A 20,259-nucleotide genomic window follows, 5' to 3' on the forward strand; every position below is an offset into this window, starting at 1 on the left:
CCACCACCTTCGTAGAACATTTCCATGTACATGAGTGGGACTATTTCTTTAATCGCGGAGGCGATCGGCTGCCGCGCTTCGGTCATGTGGGCGGGCCTTCTCCGCTCTTCTCAAGTTGTACCCTACTATAGATAGCTTTCTTTTTTCTTCCTCCCGAGCGTTAAGCTACGAACCGAAATAGTGCAGGCCTCAATTTATTTAGTGATTATTGTCTCAGCTTCTTGCTAACGCCTCTTGCTAACAACACCAACTTTCAAACTTGCCTCTAGGCTGCACCACTGTGTGCAAGGAACTGTGCTAGCGCTAGGCAGAGGCGCTGTTCTCATGCACTACTATGTCAACAAAATAAGAAACAAAAAAAAAGAGAAGAAATCTATGAAGCAACGAACGGAGGTGGTGTTTTGATGTTCTCCAGAGCTTCCACCGAGATACGCAGATGCTCTATACAGGGCCTGAGAATATAACAGCTTGCAGTGCCAGTAAAGCACATGACTAACTACTTAGTTTTATATTATAAAATATTAAATTAGTTATCTTAGAAGGTGCAGAAACAAGAGCGAAACAAGGAGCTAACCTCTTCTCTTTATGGCTTACTCATATGATAGCGTTTATGCTATCATATGAGTAAGACGCTGTTTAATCTGTCGTGATCCCGAAATAAATCACAATATAGCTCTCCCATTGTTTTACATATGCGAAGAGACGAATGGCAGCAGCAAACTTCGTACACTTTTTGCTTGCACGGAAGAAACGGCAAAGGCTAGACGTCGTTTAAAAAAAGGTAATTTTGAAGCACGCCTGCGCTCCAGGTTTTCATATTGAATATAACTTCGCGTTTGCAGGCTTAACTAAGAGCGCACGTTCCTAATGCCTTTCATTATGCGAAGGTGAATTCCTAGAGCTTCTTTGTGACTCCCCTTGTCAATGCTCATATTAAAAAAGCATTTAATGCACATAATTCAAGGGCTTCTTAAAATAATAATAAATTCTCGATATTTAAGGTCGCTGTTCTAGTCAGCGACGGTGAGCGACAAGTGAAAGGGAAGGGAAAGATACGTTACGCACTAAAGGACGATGAAAAAAGTTTTAGATGCGGATATTGCACACTCAAGATTCTTCGTTACTGTGATAAGTACAACGCGCCAGACAGGTTTTGTTAAGTCTAATCTAAACTGCCAATAGACGCAAATAATCACACTTTCAATATAACAGATAGAGTTTCCAAAAGCGGCAAGTCATAACGTATGGCAAACATGGCACGTATTCAGAGAAATGTCTTATGCTTTAAATATTGCTAAATATATCATTCTCTTTTCAGTGGTTATGCTGAATATATCACTAGTGAAACTGGCAAGGGAATGTCGAAGAACATGTGTGCAAACAAAGTCTTCGCTTAGTTTGCCTCCTAATAAATAGGCCGCGGACGTTTTCCCACCTGTCACCCCTTGCAGTAATCGATCAAATGCAGGAATTCTGTCAGCTTCATGGGCTACTGGCTTCGATGATTGTCCGATAATGGCAAAATAGGGCATTGAAAACATAAAGTGATAAATATTCCAGGGGTAACAAGATACTGTAGCACATTTCATCTGCATTTCCCATGTTAAATACCCCCAGTGCTAACCTTTTATGGCACTAGCACCTAGCAACGTTATGTTTCTCAAGGAGCACACCGGAATTAGCCACCAGCCATCCGGAAGTTGAGCGTTGGCTCAAATGTTAGGAAACCCCAATAAGGTACAAAAACTTTGATAAAAAGGAGGTAATTATTCAAGTTAGGAGTTGTACAGAATACATATAAAATCGGATCATAAGTTTAGTAAAGATGACAGCCATATAACTGTCAGGATAATTAATGAAAATTAAATGAATGAGTTCATGAAGGGGCAGACTGTTTTTAGTGGATATGTGGAATCAAGAGTTCACATACCCATTGCAGAACAGTCTTCATTCAGTCACCGGTTGACTATACCCTAGAGTTGACTATACTAGAGCTGACTATACACTATACTATACACTAGAGCATCATCTCAGTAGAGTGTGAGAGGAAAACTGACGTCATTCCGTAACGTCATCCTTCTCGCCCAGTGGCGCTCTCGGCGCGTGCGCGCGCCCAGGGCTGTCGTCTTGTCGCGCCGGCTCCATGGTGATGCCAGCGCGATATGGCACTGCCGTAGCCGGAGGGGGGGGGGGGGGGGTTGGAGGGATCAACACTCCACCCCCCCTCCCCTGAAAATAATTCTGGCTACGTTACTGCCAGATGGCGTGTAACGTGCGCTTCGCGCGGCGGTCGCTTCGCGGCGCGCCGGTCCCCGTGACCTGCTCGCACTCTACCGCTTGACCTGCGGGCGCGTTATAGTACACGTCATCAGATGCTGCTCTGGCTGTGGCACAAGATAGACGTGCGCTTCCTTGCTCCATGAACAATGGAAGTGAACGACGGTGAACAAGCCGGTTCTAGTGGATTGTGTGTGTAATACACTGAGGCTATAGAAGTCGACGAGCAAAAGCTAACCTGAAGCCTAACCAAGTAAACCAAAAGTTCACTAAACGCAAGGGACTAGTGCCACAAAGGTACTTATATGGAACATTTAGGTCGCCTAATTTTTAGGAGCTGACTCGCAAGGTTCTTAAGCTGAGACGAAGTCCCGCGCCGTAATCTGCATACATTTCTCCCGCTAGCTTGGCTCAGCGCACGCTCACGCGAAAGTCTTCTTCCTCTTGTTCTTCGAGCGCCTTGATGATGATATTAATGCCGGCGAAACCACACATAGCATAGCCAACTGTAGCATGCGGCGCTCGCTCCACTCCGGCGCGTTTGATAGGAGACCGCTAGAGGGCCACAACTGCGCGCTTCCTCTCTCTTTCGACAGTCGTCAGTCAGTGCGCTTAGATACTAATAACGTGAACGAAGAAGACAAGGCGGCGGAGCGGAGGGCGCGCAAAGCAGCAGCAGTGTGGGCTCGCCGCCCCTTGACGCCGTACAGGCCGCTGACATGCATCAAACGCCTGATGCTCATGAAGGGTAGAACTACAGCGAAAGCTGTTATGAGATCATTTCACCGGCCGTTTTACAGCGAAAGCTGTTATGAGATCATTTCACCGGCCGTTTTTGGCGCCGTAGTTGTCCGCCGCCGCCGCCGGTGTCCGTAACCAGTATCGATCGAAATAAGAAAAAAAACATGGCTGATCCCTCCGTCATAGGAATCGGTATAACACGAAAGTGAAACGTGTCTTCACAGAAGTACTGCTTATTGTGTAGTGATATATGAGAGATTGCACAATGTCTATTCGTGTTTGGCAGCTATAGCACCGTTTGACGTGAATGCACCCATGTTGACAGCATGTCTCTATCGCGACGACTAACGCCCATGATCATGATTAAACCGTTGTGGTAGCTGACGGTGTGAACATATATCTGGACACAGCGAATCTTGAATCCCGCGTAAGGATGATATCAACAAGCTCATAATCAACACTGGTACCCGGTATGCACTTCTTCAAAGCGTCGTCAATTAAGGAGAGAAACGGCACGGTGTGCGCTTTCTAGTAATGGGTAGCCGACGCTTGTGCTCATGCATGCATAACACACACTGCGCTTCAGGAACACGGGAGGTAGAGGTTCGTAGCCTGAGCCGCAAACGCGTGCGTCCCGCTGGCCTCTGTCTCGCAGGCGCTGCTCTCGCTCCACCAAGGCACGACATCGCCCGTCGAAATCGCGTTCTTTCTGCAACGCGTGTTGCAGCAGTTTTGTTAGTCGGTGCTCTCGCAATTGAAGCAGTCGGCGGCGGAGAAATCCCTTTGGTGCACGTGGAAGCTACACTACTCCGACGAGCCGACGCACGCTAACACGAAGCCAAAGGTGAAGAACGTAACTGCGTCAAGGGTGCCTCGACGACGCCAGCGCGGCCAGTCTACCTCTCTGGTATCGAGACGCTTTAACCATGACCTCTGATATCGCGTGCAATCTCGGAGTAAGCGCTAGTAAGTGTCGATCGTGAAGCATTACCTCTTTTCACATCTCACAGAGGGCGGCACCGCCCCGCTCCGCCCGCCGCGAAAGAGAGTGTGTGAAAGATATAAGGCGCGTTCGCGCTGCATCTAGCATCTCCCGACTTAGCTTAGTCGGTAGAGCATCGGGCGCTTGCCGTCGCGGCCGCAACGTCGTGGGTTCGATTCCCAGCGGGGTGTCTTTTTCTTGGTTTTTTTCTTTCTCAGCAGTTGGTGTCCATTTTATCAACGTCATATCCGTGACGGATGTACTTGGTGGACCCCGGCATAAAACACTTTCGTGTTAAAAAAACGAAATAAGAAAAAAATTCGAGGATGGAACGAGGTTCGGACCTGGGCCCTCTGCGTGGGAGCCCAGTATTCAACCTCTGAGCCATGTCGGTGCTTGAAACTGCTTTGCAAAAAGGTCCTATACAGGCTTCATGTCGGGAAGGAACCACATTAGCATGTGCAATATAGCGTGGTAGAAGAGTAAAATAAGCTCCAAGCGTCGCACAACGCGAATTCTGTAACCAGGCGTCACACAATGCGAAATGCGCAACGAGAAGGTTGTTGAATGCTTCCAACCCATTACAAAGGGCTCCGCCATAATTCTTCATCGTCATCAGGCACAGCATCAACAAAGTGCGCATAATGCCTTACATGCGTTTAGCAGGTACCACGGCTCTCCGTAGAATGACGAAAAATGGCATAATGCCTGCTTTCCTAGTTCTCAAAAATTACAATGATTTATAGCATAGTGGGTTCCTCGCAAGTGCACTTGTATTAGTTGCCAAGGAATAGAATCGCATGATCCATTTTTTCGGGGTCTCAGAAAAGTTCTTCGCCCCCCCCCCCCCCCCCCACCTCTCCCTGCTACTACGTTTGAGGGCCATTTTTCGATAATGAGCAACGCTGTTTTATTATAAGTGAAAAGAGGAAATCAATATGCCCCCATCCAACATGCGTACTTCTTTGATGTAGAATGGGAGTTTGCGACACGCGCTTTTTCGATTTATCTTTTCTTTTTCTCATGCACTGTACCTTTCCGTAGTTTATGTAAAATGCATGATTATTTTACGCACAGTTCCGTGTTGTAAGCCTTTGGCACTAATCTACAGAAGGGCTAAAGAACGTCACGTGACTTGGCAGGCTGCAGTACAGCACCGCCTCAATCAGGCAAATCAACGCCATCACCCTAACATAGCAGCAGCGTCTGAATCCAACCGTGCGCATTGTAGATCAGTGGTGGAATTCCCATGTCGTGTCGTATTGAGTTGGAGGCAGCGATGTAAGCTGGGCAAAACCCCCAAACAGCTATAGCTGCCGGTGAAAATATTAAACCACCTGCCTTTGCAAGAAGCTTCCTGGACGATTCTACTCAACACGAATAAAGTGCGTTCGAATAAGGTGCGTTGGTTTTTCTTTTTAATAATGTCCTCAACGTGTGCTCGCATGCAAATAACTCGCGACTTCTTTGATACTTGAGTTTTATGTACCAAAACCACGATGTGATTATGAGGCATGCCGTAGTAATAATATAATAATTGTTGGGGTTTAACCTCCCAAAACCACGATATGGTTATGAGACGCCGTAGTGGAGGGCTCCGGACATTTCGACCACCTGGTGTTCTTTAACGTGCACCTAAATGTAACCACACGGGCCTCAAGTATTTTCGCCTCCATCGAAAATGCGGCCGCCGCGGCCGGTATTCGATACTGCGACCATCGGGTCAGCAGTCGAGGGCCGTAACCACTAGACTATACCGTAGCGTTCTTTAACGTGCACCTAAATCTAAGTACACGGGTCACTGCTGTCGTGGGCTACCGACAACGGCGACGCCGCGCGACAGGCGGTGGCGCGAGCGGAAAGGCAACGCTGGGACTCGGCGCGGGGAAAAGTGTGTGCGTGTGCGCGCGAAGTCACCGCGTGTGTATCGTTTCACGGCCGGCCTACCACGCCAGAATAAATGGTTCCGAGTTCTGTTCACTGCTTGTATAATGACTGCGTAACAACGCACGGCTACGACATGGTGGCAGCGGTGACGCCAACAGCACAGTGAACCACACAAAGCAAGCGGTGAGCATCCACACAGCAATCGGCTCCCAGCATATCCGACGAGGGGGAAGGAGACGCCGCACAAAGAGCCACCGCGGCGCAGCAGCAAAATGGCGGAAACTTCTTCAATCCTTTCGCCGTCGAGCTGCCCGAGAAGCTCGATTTCCGGGACCCGGCGGATTGGAAGCGCTGGATCGCTCGATGGGAACGTTACCGGCTTGTGTCGTCATTGCACCTCCGGGACGAAAATACGCAGGTGAACACGTTTCTCTACGCCATGGGGAAAGAGGCAGAAGATATCTTAGCGTCACTGAAGCTGACAGGCGCCGAAATGACGAACTACGCTACCGTCAAACGCAAGTTCGAGGAGCACTTCATACCATGTACGAACGTTATCTACGAGAGGGCAAGGTTCAACTGCCGTGTACAGCAACCCAATGAACCGGTCGAAGCGTTCATCACGGACCTACACAACCTGGCAGAGGCTTGCGAATACGATGAACTTCAGGACGAGCTCATCCGCGAACGTCTCGTGGTCGGACTGTTTGACGTCGGACTGAGCGAGAAGATGCAGCTCGATCCCAAGCCGACGCTGCAGTCAGCGACGAAATTGGCGAGGAACTCTGAGGTGGTGAAGCAGCAGCAAACAGAAATGCGCCGCAAGGAGCACCCCATTGTTGCTGTCGACGAGGTCTGAAAGTCAGGCCATGGTAAGGGCATCCAGAAAGGAACAAAAGCTCTGTCTCGAGCACCTCCATGCCCTCTACGCATCGCGAAAAGCGACGACACCCGACGCTGTCGGTGGTGCGGAGGGACCCGCAACCACACGAAAGCGCAGTGTCCAGCCGCGGGCAAGACGTGCAATAGCTGGGGAAAAAAATCACAGCATATCCACGGAGTGAATGATGATGAGTGGGCGAAGCTGCGGAGGTTCATCGGTAAACCGTGAATCTTCCGTGAATTCTGCCCAGTACATCATCACCGACGTGAGATCGGGCGCGTTTATACTAAAGGTTCGATGAGTTATGACGACTTGCAGCTCACTTTAATTTTACATGTACGCTGTGAATTTTAGAAAACCATTGCTTTAGAAAACATCTGGCGTCTTTTCGTTTTGCTTTAGAAACATCTGGCGTTCTTTCGTTTTGCTTTTACAAAACATCTGGCGTCTTTCGTTGGTTTATTTCATCAATCAACGGCGTTTTGAACAAATTTTTTTATTGTTTAATCACGCACAGGAGAAATCTCACCAGGCACTACCTTGGAGGTAAACAATGGCTGCTAATGGGAATGAGAGACAGAAGAAGTCGGCTTTTAGCTAACACTTACACTTCTACTTCTACTAACGTTTCCTACTGGAACATGCTGCTAATGGCTGCTAATGGGGAATGAGAGACAGAAGAATTCGGCTTTTAGTTAACGCGCACGCTGCGAATTTTTTATTGTTCAACAACGCACAGGAAAAATCTCCCACCGGCACCACCTTGGAGGTCAAAGCGTAAGACTGGTTACGCACTACTACTACGACTACGACTACGAGGGACGAACGGGTGCCGCCTTAAGGAGCTTTGCCCCTAAAAAGGCCACTACGCAGCAGTCTGCATCTCAAATGCGCGCAAGAGTGACATGCCTAACCGTTCGTCCGAGCATAGACAGTGCATGGAAGAACTGCATATCGGTGAGGTGCGAAGCACGACGCCTAACGAGCCTTGGAGAGTGAGGGCAATGGTGAACAGCAGACCTCTCATATTCAATGTCGACACAGGTGCCGAATTCACTGCAGTGCCATTTAAGGACTACCACAGGGGACACCATGGGACCTTTGGAAACAACAAATCAGGCGCTGACTGGCCCAGGTTAAGTGCCAATTGACACAGCAGGCTACTTTAGGGCCATGGTAGAATGGCGAAGCACAACGGTAGAAGAGAAGGTCTTCGTCATCAAACGGCTGAGAGAAGCTCTTCTCAGTCGTTCAGCAGCAGAGTCACTGGGCATCGTGCAGAGGCCACAGGAGTTGGCAGAAACGCAAGAGTGTGACATCCCTGACATTCTAGCACAGTACCCCAAGCTGACATCAGGACTCGGGTTGATGGAGACCACATACCGCATAATAGTGACCAGCGACGCCAAGCCCTACGCAGTCAGCGTATTCCTCTTCTCCCTCTCGTCGAGACGGAACTCAAAAGGATGGAAGACCTTGGCGTCATACAGAAGGTGGAACAAGCGGCAGAGTGGTGCTTCCCAATGGTGATTGCAAAGAAAAGGAACAATGAACTGAGGATATGTGTTGACTATGCCCAGCTAAACCAGCAGATCATTCGCGAACGCATGCTGATGCCTACAGTTGACGAATGCCTTGCCAAACTAGCCGGTGCAAAAGTCTTCAGTCGCTTAGACGCACGTGCAGGCTACTGTCAAGTGCCTCTTTCCGAAGACTCGCGTGAGTTTACAACGTTCATTACTCCATTTGGGCGGTTCCAGTTCCTCAGACTGCCCTTTGGCATTTCAACGGCACCAGAATTCTACCAGCGTGAGATGCTCAGAGTCTTAGAGGGACTGGATGGACTGACATGCCTGCAGGACGACATCATCGTGTCTTGTAAAACAGTCATAGAACATGATGCAAATCTTCACAAAGTGCTGAGTCGGCTTTCAAAGGCAGGGATCACGCTCACCGTCAACAAATGTGCATTTCGACAGAGCGAGGTCAAGTTTCTGGGACACATTGTTTCTGCAGAAGGCATCAGGGCTGACCCAGACAAAGTGGAGGCCAACACACAGATCGATGCGCCGAAGGATACGTCCGAAGTCAGGTCATTCCTTGGATCAGCAAACCATCTGGCAAAGTTTCTTCCAGGTCTTGCCGACATGACTAAGCCACTGAGAGACCTCATGCGTGCAGAAGCCGAGTGGTACTGGGGCCCAGCACAACAGCAAAGCTTTGAAAGTGTGAAGCAGGCGCTAAGTGCAACACCAGTCCTCGCGCACTACGACACAAGAAGGCCATACACACTGTCGGTGGATGCATCGTCTTATGGCTTCGGTGCAGTTCTCCTACAGCAGTCGCACGAAAAGCTACTACCAGTCGCATATGCCTCACGCTCATTCTCCGAGACAGAACAGAGATATGCGCAAATTGAGAAGGAAGCCCTAGCCATCACTTGGGCATGCGAACACTACCGCAAGTACCTTCTTGGCTCATCATTTCACACTGAAACAGACCACAAGCCACTGGTTTCTCTGTTGACGACCAAGCGCATGAATGAACTGAGCCCAAGACTGCAACGCTTTCGCATGTGCCTTCTGGAGTACGACTACACGATCTCTCACACACCAGGGAACAAAATGTTCACAGCTGACCTGTTGTCTCGGAAGCCACAACAGCACCCCGCTGCTAAAGGCGCCGACAGAGACATCGAAAGCGCCATGGAGGAGTTTGAAGCCCGAGCCCTGGAGCAGCTACCAGCATCAGAGCACATGCTGGAAAGGATCAAGCTTAGCGTCCAAGCAGACACCACATTGAGTACAGTGACGACCCTATGACTACACCATGGCCTTCTGTACATGGCCTAGCACCAGAACTCGAGTGCTATGCAGAAGTGGCCAGCGAGCTTTCGCTAGTCGAAGGCTTGCTTTTTAAGGGTGATAGACTCGTAATTCCACAAAGTCTCAGACTGGAAGTGCTCGAAAGACTTCACGAGGGCCACATGGGCACAACTCGGTGTCGGGCAAGAGGAAGACAATCCGTATGGTGGCCAGGTATTGGAAAAGAGATAGAAGAATACGTGCAAAGGTGCCAGGTATGCCAAGAACATAGGAAGCCTGCTACCGAACCACTTATCCAGACACCACTGCCTGCATATCCGTGGGATACCATCGGCATTGATCTTTTCTCGTTGGAAGGGAAAGAGTACATCGTGGTTGTCGACTACTACTCTAGATTCTTCGAGCTCGAACAACTACGTGGCACAGCTACTAAAGACGTTGTCGGTGTTCTGGAACCAATCATAGCACGACTTGGGATGCCAAGAACAATCCGCACGGACAATGGTCCACAGTTTGCCTCGTGGGAGTTGTGTCGCACGGCCCCTGGTGACATACTAAGACACCAGTGCGGTTGAGCTCTCTATTCATGCTACTGGGTGGAGCTGGGTCTCTTCCATGCCTCTTTGTTACCACCAATCCGGCGTGGCCATGCCGGTCATGTGACCCGTGCCTCGCTGACCAATAGCCCTTCTTCCCAGTAAATTCCCAACCTTCTCCCCACTTCCTCTTGACTCCAGAGCAGAGCTCTCTCGGCTGCGTAGCCGCCGTCAATTCCTGAAGGGAGTGGAAGGTTGTCCGTAGCTGCCTTGCTTCGTCGTGGTTGATGCTACCTCTCAAGGATGGAGGCGACTCCTTTTCTTAGCAAAACAACTCGACGTTTATATACAGAATATATACAAGGTTAAGTGGCAGCTATATACATAGGAACTTTCGCAACATCATTCAGCAGAGCCGACAAGTGCATGGCACCACTCCTGCGACAAGAACCCCTCGTGAGGAGCCGGGAGCCAGGTTTTAACACCATCATTGCTCCTCCCAGTTTTCCCCACGGCAAATCAAAACAACTCAGACCGCTTATTGGGCCGACTGTAAAATCGTCGGCCGGAGGCCTCCACCCTCTCTCTATCTGAAGCTTTTTGAGCCACCTGCCTGAGAGAGAGAGACGTGGAAACGGCCGACAAGCGACATTCCTAGAAGTGCACTAAAAACACACACACGCGATGTTGGCGCCGTTCAGCTCCCCCGATCGTGTTACATACACTGTGCGGCCGGTTAGTTAGCGGGACCATGACATCCCTACTCGGCGGCATACCGTCTCCGCTGACGGGCCATCCGCGGACACTATGCGAGATTTATTGGTGTCACCGTCCTGGCTTCCTTAGCGCCGCCTCCCGGAATCCCGCGGGCCGTGAGCCGCTGCGTTGGTCGTTAAACCGATGGTAAACAGGGCGCGTCTTTTTCTTCGAACGGTTATGGGCCGTTGTCACTGCGCCTCCTACATCCGAACTGAGCGTCCCTGCGCTTCGACTTCGGCGCTGGCTTCGGGGTTGGCTCGACTTCGGGGCTGGTTCGGGACCCTCGGGGCTGGTTCGGGTTCGGGACTGGTTCGGGGAGACTTCGGGGCTGGCTTCTTGGAAACCGCGCTTTCGAAGAAAGACACCACTGTAGCGAAACGTCGGGGTTGTTAAAGGCTAAGAGCATCGGAAGACCAGGAGACGAAGAAGTGTGGGAGCAAGTCCGCACAGGCAAGCGACGAGGAGTCGACACGATGATTCCGGAGAGCACTCATTGGGCGGTTTATTTCTCTAACACAACTTATATTTACAAGATACACTGGGCAATGAATACAAGACATAGAAAATGATGGCATACCCCGTCGGCTTGCATGATTGTTCCTGGTGGTGCGATGCTGGTGCGAAGGCGATGCGAAGGCTGGTGGGCCCCGAGTCCGCTCTCTTAAAAATGGGCCCGAGTCGCTGCTTAAATTAAGTTTGGCAGCATCCACGGGTACGCGAACCTCGGGGTTTTCCACCAATTGGCAATCGGCTTCTTACGACCAATCAGGCAAGCCGAAGGTAACCAATCCCCATGCGAGTTTACGTGGTCGCGTGAATCCTGCTTCGGAACAAAACTAGTGCACTTTCTAAAAACGGCACATTCCAACAAGCAGCGGCGACGCGCACACACGTGCTCGGGTTTCGGTCGCCGGTCGCCCAGCAGCCCCCTGCTGGGCGCTCGCTCGTTCGGGCATGGGGCGCGACTGGAACGACCGGATGTAGCTCCCCTCCGTCGGCTCAAATTCTCCTCCGAGGGTGCCTCTCAAAAGAGCAGTTGAAAAAGAACGTCTCTAACTACATTTGAAAAGAAAAACCTTCTGCTTAACTCTGCCTTTCACGACACCACCATCCCCCTATCCCCCCTTCTCGCCAAGCCAGACCTTACATTCCCCCTCCTAAAACAACCTGCAATAAACGCGGGAGAGCAGTCTCCCGTCAGCCTCGCCGAAGCTTGGTCTACGCGTCGTCACTTTACGCGCCCTCCCGTCGTTCGGCCTCTCTGTCGGCCTGCCGCGGGTTACGCCGCACTCCTGCCCTACACAACAGGAGTTCAGGTAACTGATGAAACGATGGGGCACAAACCACATAACCTCAAGCCTATACTACGCCCAAAGTAACGGCATGGCTGAGCGTACAGTGCAAACAGCTAAGTAGCTCCTGAAGAAATCTCCCAACATAAACATGGCACTGCTGTCACACCGAGCCACACCAACAGTGGAAGGCTTCTCGCCAGCAGAACTCCTAATGGGACGCCGCATCAACACAACTCTGCCATCGACCACCAAAATGCTTCAGCCGAAGTGGGACGACAGTGAATTCAGGCGCAAGAACGAAGCATACAGATGCCAAGTCCGCCGCACTTGTGCCAAGTGCCAAGTGCGACACAGTGTGCGACTGTGCCAAGTGCGACACAGGGTGCGAAGTAGAGAACGCATCCCACCGAAGACAGCTGTGCGAATTCTTAGTGGGGCAGCATCCCATGGGGCTGTGACGAAAGAAGCCGGTCAACCAAGATCTTATCTGGTAGACTTCAACAGGGCTCACGAGGCGTACAGGCAAGCACGTGCGACCAGTGACAATAACAAGAACTGGACGCCTGTGTCGACCTCCAAGCTTTCTGGACCTGTAGCCTGCCCTTCCGAAGAAAGGGGGTTGTCGTGGACTACCGACTACGGCGATGCCGCGCGACAGGCGGTGGCGAGAGCGGAAAGGCAACACTGGGATTCGGCGCGGGGAGAAGTGTGTGCGTGTGCGCGCGAAGTCACCGCGTGCGTATCGTTTCACGTCCGGCCTACCACGCCAGAATAAATGGTTCCGAGTTCAATTCACTGCTTGTATAATGACTGCGTAACAACGCACGGCTACGACAACTACTTTGATAATAGACAGAGAATAAGAATTCAAGAAAGGCAGGGAGGTCAATTAGGGCTGAGCCCGGTAGGTTACCCTGCGCTGTGGAAGGAAGGTTAGAGAGAAGGAGAGAAAAGTCACTGTTTCAGCCGACGTAACAATCCGCGTTTGATATCACAGACGGTGAATGAGTCCGCTATCCTTAAAAAAAGTCACAGTTTCGCCGCCAGGCCGAAGCAATGAATGCGATAGCAAGAAACTAATGCTATATGAAGTGAGGCTCGCCAATGGATATTCTCAGTTTGAACAGCGCTCCTGTTGCAAAGGCGGCCGAAGCAGCGAAGGAAACTAGCGTGCTTCAAGTGTCGAGCTGTGACACTTGATAGTTCGCGCTCATCTTCTGTTTGTTCGTTTAGCGGCGTCCCTTGAGCTCGAGTGGCTTTCGTACGCTCCGTAACATGAGCGCGGACATCACGGTGAAAGCGTGAAACCGTGAAACATCCCGCTTCCCCTCAGCACAAGAAAACCGCGCGAGCAGACAGCGGAAGGGCAAGGTTCTCTTTGCGCAAGTATAAGAAGCGAGCGAGCTCGCCGACGACTTTTAAATGCGCCTGTCGCGCTCCTAACGCCATCTCGCTGGTAATGAAGAAACGCTTATAAGCGCAGCCGTCTCTGAGTCTGTCCAGCGGTAAAGGGTGTGTATATAACGCTCGCCGTTACCTACGTGGAGGATCTGCGTTTCGTGGCGTAGTGGCTATAGCGCCACTCGCTGCGGAGGAAGAGGTCCCTGGTTCGATTCCGCGCTTCGGAAGCATTTTTCTGAATTATTTTTCTTTGGGGCTTTTATATATATATACATACTTATACATATACGGTGCATGACGGCGGCGACGGCGACGGCAAAATCCAGCCGAGACTGTCCATATAATTGCTATCGCAATAAAAAGGCAACTGCGCTTTCGTTTCTTTTCGTAACTGTGATGGGCAGTTCCATGGTCCCAATGTCTTCTCGACAGTGAAAGCGCTTCTGTCCAAGTAATTTAGAGCAGTACGGAGGTGAAGCCTCTCGTTTGCCTAAGTCGGACAGTGACACAAGAGGTGCTCGAGAGTTTCATCGACGGCACAGTCTTTGCACTCGGCGCTGTCATAGTGTGAGTGTTTGCAATGACGGTAAACAGCGCAGGACTCCATACAAGTAGGCGGTCATGAAGAATCGTACACACCAAGAAAATTCTGGATTTGCGAAAATTTGATGCCAAACATGCGCTTCGAAGGGCGTGCGATCTGTCTTTTAAGGGGCCGCTCAAGAAGCTGACGAACGCTAGAAAGAGCACGCGATGTCGAAGCCACCCAATGCCTACCCAGAAAATAAATGATTTCGAAAACTTGTTAAAATATCATGTAACCTCAGTTTTGTTTGCTTCGCTGGACAGTCTGGAATTAACACGAAAGTGTTTTATGCCGGGGTCCACCAAGTACTTCCGTCACGGTTATGACGTTGATAAAATGGACGCCAACGGGTGAGATAGAAAAAAACTACGAAAAAGATCCGCCGCTGGGAATCGTACTCACGACCTTGCGGCCGCGACGGTAAGCGCTTGACGCTCAACCGACTAAGCCAACTTGGCAGATGACGGACACTCCACGAACGCGCCTTATATCTTTCACACATTCTCTCTCGCACGGTGCTCTCTGTTGGTGGTGTAGGTAGGCGGGGCGGTGCCGCCGTCTGTGAGAGGTAAAAAGAAGTAATGCGTCACGATAGACATTTAATAGCGCTTACTCCGAGATTGCGCGTGATATCGGAGGTCATGGTTAAAGCGCCTCGACACCCGCGAGGAACACTTGCCGCGCTGGCGTCGGCGAGGGAACCTAGAGGCAGTTACGTCGTTACGTTCTTTGCCTTTCGCTTTGTGTTAGCTTGCGCCGTCTCATCGGATTAGTGCAAGTTCCACACGCACCAACGGGGTTTCTCCGCCGCCGACTGCTTCGATTGCGAGAGCACCGACTAACAAAACTGCTGCAATACGCGTTGCAAAAAGGACGCGATTTCGACGGGCGAATGTCGTGCCTTGGTGTAGCGAGACAGAGGCCAGCGGGACGCACGCGTTTGTGGCTCAAGCTACGAACCTCTGCCTCCCGTGTTGCTAAAAAGCGCAGTGTGGTAGTGTACGCATGAACACAGGCGTCAGTAACCCATTACTAGTGAGCGCACACCGTGCCGCGTCTCTCCTTAATTGACCACGTTTTGAAGAAGTGCATATCGGGTACCAGTCTTGATTATGAGCTTGTTGGTGTCATCTTTACACGCGATTCACAATTCGCTGATTCCAAATACATGTACCACAACGGTTTAATCATGATCATGGGCGGCGTTAGTCGTCGCGATGGAGACATTCCACTAGGCGTCAACATGGGTGCATCGACGTCAAACGGCGATAGCTGCCAAACACCAATAGACATTGTAGAAGCTCTCATATATCACTACACGATAAGCACTACTTCTGTGAAGACACGTTTCAATTTCGTGTTGTACCGATTCCTATGACGGAGGGATCAGCCATGTTTTTTTTTAATTCCCACTGCTCTCATTCCCCCCAGAATGTAGAATTATGTTGCTGGCCTCGGAAGGGACTAGAATTTAAAGACAGATTGCGAGACATGAGGCGAAGCGATTCCATTACGCTAAATAACGAGATAGTGCTGATATTACCCACTAATTTGTAAAAATTGGAATTTTTGAATTTGCGAGCTAAAGCCATATTGCGATTATCAGGCACGACGTAGTGGAGGATTCCGGATTAATTTTGACCAGCTATGGTTCCGTAATGTGCACTTAAACGTGGCCACCGTGACCAGGGTTCGAAGCATACTGGATCATAGCAGAGAAAACCTCAAAGCTGCCATGATGGGTCGAACCCCCCATTTAATTTAGTGCAATAAACGCGTTGCCGGAGCTATTTGCGGAGGCCGCGAGGCGCTATTCGTACTTCTGCAACTCGTCGGCAGGTGTCGCTAGGGCCTCAGCTAATAACGTTCATACTACCACTCATAAGCATCAAGCGAAGGCGGCGCCACTGTTCTGCTCAGTACAAACGAAGGCATATCTGCAAGTTTTAAGTTAGAAAAGATTATAATAAAATGGGTGCTGCATTTCAACGTTAATATACAGACAATTAATAGCGTACACCAGTAAAAAGTCACCTGATCGTCAACAAGTGCAACTTCACTTTTCTGCCGCGAGAGGCGCCAAAAGTAATTTTGAGTAAAGAAATAAAAATATAAGTCCGCGTTTAACGAGAAAAACAGGGTTCGTTTTAGGCAATACAATAGACAATCTTTTAATTAGTGGGGTTACTCAATCTGTGTTCTGAACGGTTGTCTGTCCCTTGAAGATTGTTGAATGCTTTAGAAAAAGAGGCTTCTATATAACAGTTCATTTATGTACTCAAATAACTATCAAAGCGAATGCCTAATTTGAAGCGCAGTCGAAAGTACAACAATGTAATTTATATATTACATTGCTGGACTTTCGACTGTATTTACGCCACACGAATTAATGTATACCTGTTCAGAAATAAAAAGAACCAGCATGAGAAATGCAACCAAACATATATATGAGGTGACGTAAGGAGCGCTCATTCACAATTGTACTTATTTGCTACGAAGCATACACCAATATACCGAACATTAGCATCAAAACATGCGCTGCTGACATGGTGAATAGCAAGAACACGTTCAATAGAAAGTTTCCACTGGTGAAATCATGTTCACGTTTTCATAGAATAACGCGTGTGTCAGTAATGCGTCGTCGACCATTTCAAAGAATGTGAAAGAGGTCAAGTATTTCACGACTCATCGCGTACGTAGTTTTCCGCGTAGCTTTATCTTGCGAAAGCGCGGTATGCAAGAGCACATAAAACATTACATCGACTAATATTCAAGCTTCTTTTGATCGAAAGATCGTGTTCCCGAGCCCGATCCCTTAGTCGTTGACCGCTTTACCCAATGTATCTGTTTCCACATGACAAAAATCTTCAGTATGATTTCGAGACCGACAGCTTATACTTTACCAGAAATATCGTTTGCTTATTTCAGCAAAATATTTTGTTGTTGTCGATAGGGATGCATTACCAAGTCTTGTGTTTTTGTTGCATGCCAATGCTTCGGCTGCGGAGCTCACATTCACACCAAGCTATCACGCTATAACTGTCCATAAAATAAAAAAAAACATTCAAACGTGATGCTGCACATAACATTAAAAAAGTGGCCGATCATTGTCAAAAAACACTCCTAGTGAAATGCTGTGAAATTGCCCACAGGTTATAAAAGTAACCCACGCAGATCTTCCGCTATGGTAGCCGTTGTTTAAGCTCTTTCTCGAAGTGCCAAATACCGAGAGCTTTGAAAAATGATGCAGGAGCAAACACGATGCGAGGAGACACCGAAAGTATTTCTTTTACTATTCTCAGCCTTATCATATCCATAAAATGTTGACGCAACGCTACCAACTCTTTTTATACAGACGCGCACGAATGTACATACATCGAGCTCAAGCAGATATTCCTAAAGAAATAAAAGCACAACGATCCTTCTGTTACGTGCGTCGGTTGGGAAATGGGTGATATTGCTCTGCCTTGTGGGTGGCAAGAGATATTCTACGACACGAGAAGATGCGGGAATGATCTCGTTGGGTAAGACGGCCATTTAGCGAGAAATAAGGTCCCTGCGCTTTTTTCAACGTACTCTGCTGAATGCTCTTGTAAACCCGCAGCCGTTTTCACAAGAATAAGGAAGCCCGAAAAAGTAAGGGCGTGATATTTCCTAAACTTTGAGACATGTTTTATTACGAGAGCCATGCCAGACTTATAAGAAATCCACTCGTTCATTTTATTTCCGTGAACTCTTGCACTAAAATAACGTATGCGCACCATCGAAGACATCGACTCAGCATCTAAGCAAGTTGGCTATTCTATGTGTCGTTGGAATCACTTCAGACATTTCACGTTCGATTAACTGGTCTGCGAGTACTTTTGAAAGTTAACCTGATTTGATTAGCTAAAATTTCGTACTCCCCGCGTACTTGTTCGAAGTTTTATGTTAAAAAAAAGAGGTTGACCTTATTTTTAGGTCTGGCGGTCCTATGCCGCCAATTTCCCACAGGGTGGGTGCCCTGCCAAGCGACTATGAACTTAGTTCTGCCGAGCACCAGGCCGGAAGTGCGCTTGTACCTATTTTACCGGTAGGTACCCGGCGGCAGCAATTCTCTGGCTCCCACAGCAGCGGCGGATGCTCACCAGGGCTGTGGTGGGTTAAGGCATTTACAGAACCTTATGGGGCCACCTTTTGAGATGAGTACCAATTAACAACCGAGCGCCAGGTACGTGTACTCCTCTACCCCTTTGGAAAAACCGGTGGGTTCCCGGTCGGCACTGGGAATCGAACCTGGTACCTCCCGCATTGGAAGCGGACGCTCAGCCATGTAGCCACCACTGCGGTCAACTCACCAAAGCATGTGCGCGTGGTTAAATAGGAATAAAAAATGTGTTGGTGTGCCCTCAGAAAAAAGATATGAATTGAGGTGGGCAAGTAGTATTTGTTGAAAGTAGCTCTGCTTGCTCTTTAAAACTAGCGGCCATTAGATTGGGGCAAGCCTTTTGTAATGCATTTCGAAAGCACAAGTTTACAATACCTCTTTTTAACTAGTTTTGTGTGGGCGGAGTGGTACGGAAGCAGAGGTTTGTTGCTCCTGCGCTGGTAGGCCCAACAGGTGTGGTCTTGGCAGAGCGACTTTCGAATGCCGGGTACCCCTCTCACATACAGGTTTCAGTCGCGGAAAGTTTGGTCAAGAAGCTTGAACTCTCGGAACAAGCCCTCCCACATGTTGAGCCAGTAAGGCCTCAGAGGCTTGCATTAATCCCGTATCTACATGGAGTCTCCCACAACTTGAAAAAGGTTGGGGAGCGGGCCAATGTGAAGGTGGTTTTTTCTGCCCCGAAAAAGCTGTCGTACTTGTGCACTAAGGATGTTTCAAATGCAAAACGAGGTTGCTCAAAAAGGCACAAAATCCCGTTCGTCACGTGTACAGCAAATGCAATCTATCAGATACCTCTTTCATGCGGCACAGTACATAGGACAAACTGGCCGCTGTATTAATGACCGGCTCCGGGAACACGCTTGTAACATCAGGAATGATCGCGATGGTTTCTTGGCATTGCACTGCAGCACGTGTGGCTGCAAACCGCTTTTGCATGACACCGTTATCGTTCCGTAAACAGAAATAAAACGACAAGAGAAATTATCGAGGCAGAGAGGATTTCTAGATTAGGGTTGAACTGCGAGCACTCCCTATCTCGGCCTTTGTCAAAAGGAATTGTCTTTCCTGAGAATGTAAGATTTTCGCGCATGGCAGTTGTGGGCTTCTTGAAGGATTTGTTTGTTTTTCGCATTTCGAGAGTATATATGTGTACGCTCCTCGAAATAAACCTTGTTGGAAATAAGCGCTCGTCTTCGTTCCTTCTGTTGTCCAGTGTCAAATTTTGACTACGTGATCACTTATGCATTACCAACATGCCCAGATTCATACTCTTATAAAGTTGTCGATAAGCATAAAGTGATGTAAAATTTACGCATGAAAATGTCCATTCATGAAAGCAGTGTTCACACGTCATAAACAATGCTCACACGTCATCAGTGTTCGCACGTATTTACACGTCAACAACAATGTTCACACACTAGAAACGTCCGCACTTTGCAGAGGAGTTCATCAAGGTGATCACACAACAGTCACTCGGCACTTTCCCGCACTTTAAACACAGCTGTCATGAAATACAAGAAACATATGAAAACATGCAAAACATGTGACCAGAAGTATTTGGCAATATTGAACAATGCGAACAATTAAGATTAACCGTTCTGTCGCAACAATAGTTCACAGACTTCGTCTAAATACTGCCAACACTGAGAGCTTCCTGTACAGGATAAAGTGCTACATGTGTGCTAAAGTGCTACCGTGTGCTACATGCACATTTGAAGAGGCAGAAGAAGACATAGAGCACCTTCTTTTACACTGTAAACATTATGCTGTTCCTCGTAAGAAATTTTTAGAAAAACTGAATAGGTTGGATAGACAGCCACTCTCACTAGCAAAAATCTTTGCCCATAGTCAACAGAAATATTCTAAAATACCTCTGCACGTGCACTAGTACAGTTTTTAGAAGCATCAGGAATATCGGAATGATACTGATTCACATAAAC

The 20,259-nt window shown here is 48.9% G+C and overlaps 1 protein-coding gene across 1 annotated transcript in view; it reads right to left on the reverse strand.

Moving 5' to 3' along the window:
* Positions 1–20,259, reverse strand: part of LOC119388131 (adipokinetic hormone/corazonin-related peptide receptor variant I) — a 126,889-nt gene that overhangs the window by 104,833 nt on the left and 1,797 nt on the right. The window lies entirely within an intron of this gene.

The sequence above is a fragment of the Rhipicephalus sanguineus genome, chromosome 3 (genome assembly GCF_013339695.2).
Source record: "Rhipicephalus sanguineus isolate Rsan-2018 chromosome 3, BIME_Rsan_1.4, whole genome shotgun sequence".
Lineage (NCBI taxonomy): Eukaryota > Metazoa > Arthropoda > Arachnida > Ixodida > Ixodidae > Rhipicephalus > Rhipicephalus sanguineus.